We start from the raw sequence: 6,000 nt of genomic DNA on the forward strand, positions 1-6,000 counted from the left end.
AACATTGTGTGGCTTCCCAATATGTTTCGGTAATTCTGACTACACAGGTTTTGAATTCATAAGTGATTTTTCTTGTTTATTGCCAGCACTTCTTGCAGGAAGGGGATAGTTAGCTTCAATTTAACATGTAGGTCATGGGATCAGTTCTTGGTCCTGGGCAGAAATATGCAAAGGACATTTAAATCTCAGATAAAATAATCAGAATGGACATACCCTCAGAAGTGGTTAGGGACAGGAGCTCTCAAGGGAAAGCAGGCAGCCTGAATAATCCTATAAAAATCACCTGCTGTGCATTTTGATTTAAGAGACCCCATGTCTGTAATATAGCAACTGGGCCTTCCCACACCACCACCTCTCCACAACACACAGACGATACTGAACCAACGAGGCTAAACAAGTAATACACTGAAGACTACATAGAACAACAGTAATACTACACTTATAGAAAGGTATTGCTGTATTAGCATTACTGAATAATTGATGTTACTGAGAATAGATTTCCCATTTTATAATGTGTAGCAGCTTTGGTTTTTTATATTGAAGTACTTAAGTCATGTTCACATATACATTCATAGTTTTAAATGTTAACTCCAATTTCTGCTAGCAATAAAATTAATTACATAAGCAGGTACTTCGGTTGAAAAAGTTATACCAGGAATTAACTTGGCCTGCATTGCTACAACCTGATTTATTTTTCTTTTTACAGTTACGGCACAGGATAAATTGTCCCCATTTGCAAAATAACATTCCAAATATCTAATGGTCTTTCTGTTCACAGATAACGTACTCTGATCCTTTCATGATTTGCATCAGTCACTTTCCTGGTTCGGTAAGCATAAAGACAGAATTTATAAACCAAGGGATGCAGGGATACCTGTGAGGCTTCAGCTCCTTCCTTAGCCCCAGCAGTGAACTTTGCCTCTCACTATAACCCCTAGAACAGTATGGGAAGCCAGAAGCAAATGGAAGTATTATTACAGCAACAGGGATTTTGGGTGTCTCCAGCTGAAACCCCAGGCCACAAGCCAGCCAGCATCACAGCAGCCGGCCTGGAAATGTACCTCATCAGGCACTCCAGTGAGACAGGTTCAGATGCTTCTAGACTATGTCCACTCCTTCTATATTTAGATTTTAATGTGCAGTCTATTTTTTTAGATGCTAGACAAGTATGATTATATTTAATCTAAGTCGCTAATTTAGACATTTGGGTTTTTTTACATTTTGTTAATAAGGACTAATTGCCTTTTTAAATAAGCATATAAATTCCTCTCTCCTCCCCAAGCTTTCTGTCAACACAAACTGGAAATTCAAGATGCAGAAACTCTTCATTTAATATATTTTATTAATTATATTTAAATAAACTACTAGGAGCCTTAAACCAAATACATAAAACCCACTTTGTGCTTACATTAAGATGAATTGTTAAATGAAAATATCATCTATTACATATTGAATTAACTTTTTGTCCTTTGTTGTAGTAATTTATAGCATTCAGCCCTTTTTGTTTAATTTCTATTCCTGAATGGAATATAAACCATCATTTTATTCCAGCTCCCAGAGTCTCAATTCAAAGAATTAGTCATTGACCTCAATGGAATAAACTGAAACAATGAACCACGTAAACTGAAATGATGATTCTTTGCATCTCCAGAAGAGACTACACCTATCAAACATTCGTAAGTACCTATTTGCATTGTTTTAAAAGATACTGTAGGAGCAGACTAATTTAAAATCATTTTAGGTTTTAAACCATTTTCAAAAGAAAAAAATCTGACTATTCTGTGTGCACTTGCATTCATTACTCCTTTTTAGGGGCTTTGTTATATTCATTGATGAGATCAGGCGTGGGTGCTGGTAGAATCCTCTTTCAGGGCTTTGCAGCTTTGGAATTTGCTCTGCACTTGAGCTTTCCAATACAGCAACTCAGATGACTGCTGGTTTGATTGCATCATTTATGTTCCCTATGCATTTTAAAAGCATGTATAGATTGTTCAAATCAGTGTAGACAGGGAATTGTTTAGAGAGATGGAGATTGTGGTAGGCTATTTTGAAGTTAAGAATATCCAAAGCTCTTAAATGAATGTCTTTCTAAAATGCATTTCTAAAATGATTGCATTTAGTATATTTATACTCCAGCATATGTAGGACACCAAAATGGAAACTAACTATCGTGGTTTAACCCCAGCCGGCAACTAAACACCACACAGCCACTCGCTCACTCCCCGCCCCAGCAGGAAGGGGGGAAGAGAGTTGGAAGGGTAAAAGTGAGAAAACTCATCGGTTGAGGTAAAAACAGTTTAATAATTGAAATAAAATACTAATACTAATACTACTAATAATAAGAGTTTGTAGTGAAAAGGAACATAGCAAAGAGAGAGAAATAAAACCCAAGACAGACAAGTGATGCAAATGAAAACAGTTGGTCACCACCAACCGACAGATGCCCAATCAGTCCCCAAGCAGCGGCCCCCTGGCCAACCTTCCCCCTAGTTTTATTGCTGAGCATGATGTCATATGGTATGGAATATCCCTTTGGTCAGCTGGGGTCAGCTGTCCCAGCTGCATCTCCTCCCAACATTTTGTGGACCCCCAGCCTATTCACTGGCGAGGTGGTGTGAGAAGCAGAAAAGGCCTTGACTCTGTGTAAGCACTGCTCAGCAGTAATGAAAACATCCCTGTATTATCAACGCTATTTCGAGCACAAATCCAAAACATAGCCCCATACTAGCTACTATAAAGAAAATTAACTAGCCAATACTAGCACATTCTCCACCTCTTATTCCATACCACTTACATCATGCTCAGGTCCCACACTATCCAATACATTCTCATTACCCACCACCCCCCTTCCCATCCTTTGATATAATACACAGATATCATTCCCTTAGTCTATGGACCACCCCTGTGAAATGTATGTAAAATGTCCACAAATGTCCACAAAATGTCTGTTGAGTTCATTTAATCCATAACTTAGGGCTCCGTCTGTTATGGTGGTCACTCAGGACAGGAGAGGTGGTGTGTTGCATGGAGTTCTTGGGCACCAAAGCCAGCTCAGGTTGGGTCACTGATGCACTTGCCCTGCTTCTTGTAAGGCTTGTCCTCCATTGGTTCAGGTGGTTCCTGCTATAGTAATTCCTATAACATACAACTCACATCATGGGTGACAACAATTTAAAGGTATTTCCATTACAATCTCCACCCATGGTCTCTTTGGGCCAGGTTATACGGTTTAACATTGCAATGAACTCCTCTCCTTGCTCCTAGCCTGGCTAGCAACAAGGGGTTCCTGCTATAGTAATTCCCATAGCATGCAGCTCAAATCCAAGGTTACAGCGATTTAAAGGTATTTCCATTACAATCTGCACCCCTGGTCCCTTTGGACCAGACCATCAAGTTTAACATTGCAGTGTACTCTTCTCCTTGCCCCTGCTCTGGCTTGTACTTATATGCAGACTGCAGTTCCTTAGGGGTGCACCTGCTCCAAGTGGAGCCTTATCTATGAGCCACAGTCTCTCCAGGGGTATACCTGCTGCAGCATAGCCTTATCCACAGCCACAGTCACTTTGAGGTGCACCTGTTCCGGCATGGCCTTATCCATGGGCCATAATGCCTTCAGAGATATACCTGCTCTGCTGTGGCCTTATCCACAGCCACAGTCCCTTCAGGACTGTACTTGCTCCAACATGGCCTCATCCATGGCTGCAGTCCCTTCAGGGGTGTACCTGCTCTGTCATGGGCTTATCCATGGCCACATGCTTTGAGGTGCTCCAGCATGACATCATGCACAGCCACTGATGTTTCAAGGTGTACCTGCTGCAGCATGGACTTACCCATAGCCACAGATACTTCGAGGTGTACCTTCTCCAGCGTGGACTTATCCTTGGGCCACAATCCCTTCAGAGGTATCCCTGCTGCATCACAGACATAACCATGGCCACAGACGCTTTGGGGTGTCCTGCTCCTGCATGGACTCATCCACAAGTCACAGTCCCTTTGACTCGAGTTCACACTGGAGTTCCAGCCTGTCCAATACAGCAGCACCGAAGCAGCAGCGATGCCCTGGCCATCTGCCAGCCCAGGCGCATCGCCATGGCTGTTATCAGAATGTTCCCAGGCACAGCAGAGGAAGATGATCAGCAGTACAGCAGAACAGCAAGCAGCAAAAGCAAAAAGCAGCCACTAACGAGCACTCGACTCTAATATACAGTAAGGCAAGCAAGCCCCATGGCAAGCACAGGAGCCTGCTGATTAATAGCTAAACAGCCATAACAGCTCTAAACCTTGATCTAGCACATTCCAGTCAAACCTGTTGTTATCTTGAACCCTTTGAGCCCCACATTGGGCGTCAAAAAGGACTGTTGTGGCTTAACCCTGGCCGACAAGTAAGCCCCACAGAGCCGCTCACTCACTCCCCGCACTGGGATGGGGGAGAGAATCAGAAGGGTAAAAGTGAGAAAACTCGTGGGTTGAGATAAAGACAGTTTAATAGGGAAAGCAAAAGCTGGGCGCACAAGCAAAGCAAAACAAGGAATTCATTCCCTACTTCCCGTGGGCAGGCAGGTGTTCAGCCATCTCCAGGAAAGCAGGGCTCCATCACGCGTAACGGTTACTTGGGAAGACAAATGCCATCACTCCGAACGTCCCCCCCTTCCTTCTTCTTCCCCCAGCTTTACATGCTGAGCATGACAGCATATGGTATGGCATAGCCCTTTGGTCAGTTGGGGTCAGCTGTCCCAGCTGTGTCCCCTCCCAAATTCTTGTGCACCCCCAGCCTACTCGCTGGTGGGGTGGGGTGAGAAGCAGCAAAGGCCTTGACTCTGTGTAAGCACTGCTCAGCAGTGACTAAAACATCCCTGTGTTATCAACACTGTTTTCAGCACAAATCCAAAACATAGTCCCATACGAGCTGCTGTGAAGAAAATTGACTCTATCCCAGCCAAAACCAGCACACTAACACATAAAAATCTCTACTAATTACAAATTACTCTCTTCTACTGAAATAAGTAAGTTAGAGGTAATAGAGATCAATACCTGCACAATTATTTGGACACAGGAAAGAAAGAAAAATATGTCAAAACTGTAATGCCGCCCCCCCCCCCCCCCCCCCCCCCCCCCCCCGATTGGGAAGAGGATTCTTTCCTTGAAGACTTGTTTGGGGTTTTGCTTTTCTTTATTTTTTACACTGTATGTATAAATCAGATTTCTGCATAAAGTTTTGCATTGTTCCTGATTTAATAGTGAAGAAATTAGCTTCAGTAAGTGGTATGTATGTTGTTTCCTCAAATACATAATCCCAGTCAATTAAAATTTACTGTTTTGGATCCATTTTCACAGAACCTTTCTGAGCAACATTAACTGTGTTCTTAATCCTTTTAGCTGTATTAACTGAATTGAACTGTTGGCATCATAAAGAAAAAGTGTGATACACGTGTCACAGCAGACACGTGTATCACACGTGTGCAAAGCAATGCCCTTTTTGAACATTGCCCTAACATTAGTACTCTTTCAGTCTTCTGACGTTTCCCTGAGTACAATCCCAAGTTACCTGGACTTAACTTAAATTCTGTGAGTGTCTAGTAACTTTCTTAATTAGCAGTAGACAATTTTCATGTCATTAACATTTTCAGCACCTTGTTATAGGCTTAGTGTTTAGTTCTAGGACTTTGGGAACAAAAGAGCAACTGACCCCTGCCTTGACTGGACTTTAGCTTTTCAGTGTTTCATGTTTCATAGCTTCAAGTTCACATTGCTCCTATCCATTTTTCTTTTCCTCTGGTGTGTTACATAATACTGATTAGTTTTGTTGTTGCTGCTGTTGTTTAATTTTGAACTATGTCTTTTATATAACTGGTGAATCTGGGTAGGCTCTTAGCAGTAGCTCTGTCTAGACTGTGGAGTTGGGGCTTTTTGTCTGCTTATTAAATCCTTTGACAGAATACTCAGTTTTCATCCACATTTTTCTTTTTATGTGTCTTTTCAGATCAATTTTGCACACTACCT

The sequence above is a fragment of the Mycteria americana genome, chromosome 2 (genome assembly GCF_035582795.1).
Source record: "Mycteria americana isolate JAX WOST 10 ecotype Jacksonville Zoo and Gardens chromosome 2, USCA_MyAme_1.0, whole genome shotgun sequence".
NCBI lineage: Eukaryota > Metazoa > Chordata > Aves > Ciconiiformes > Ciconiidae > Mycteria > Mycteria americana.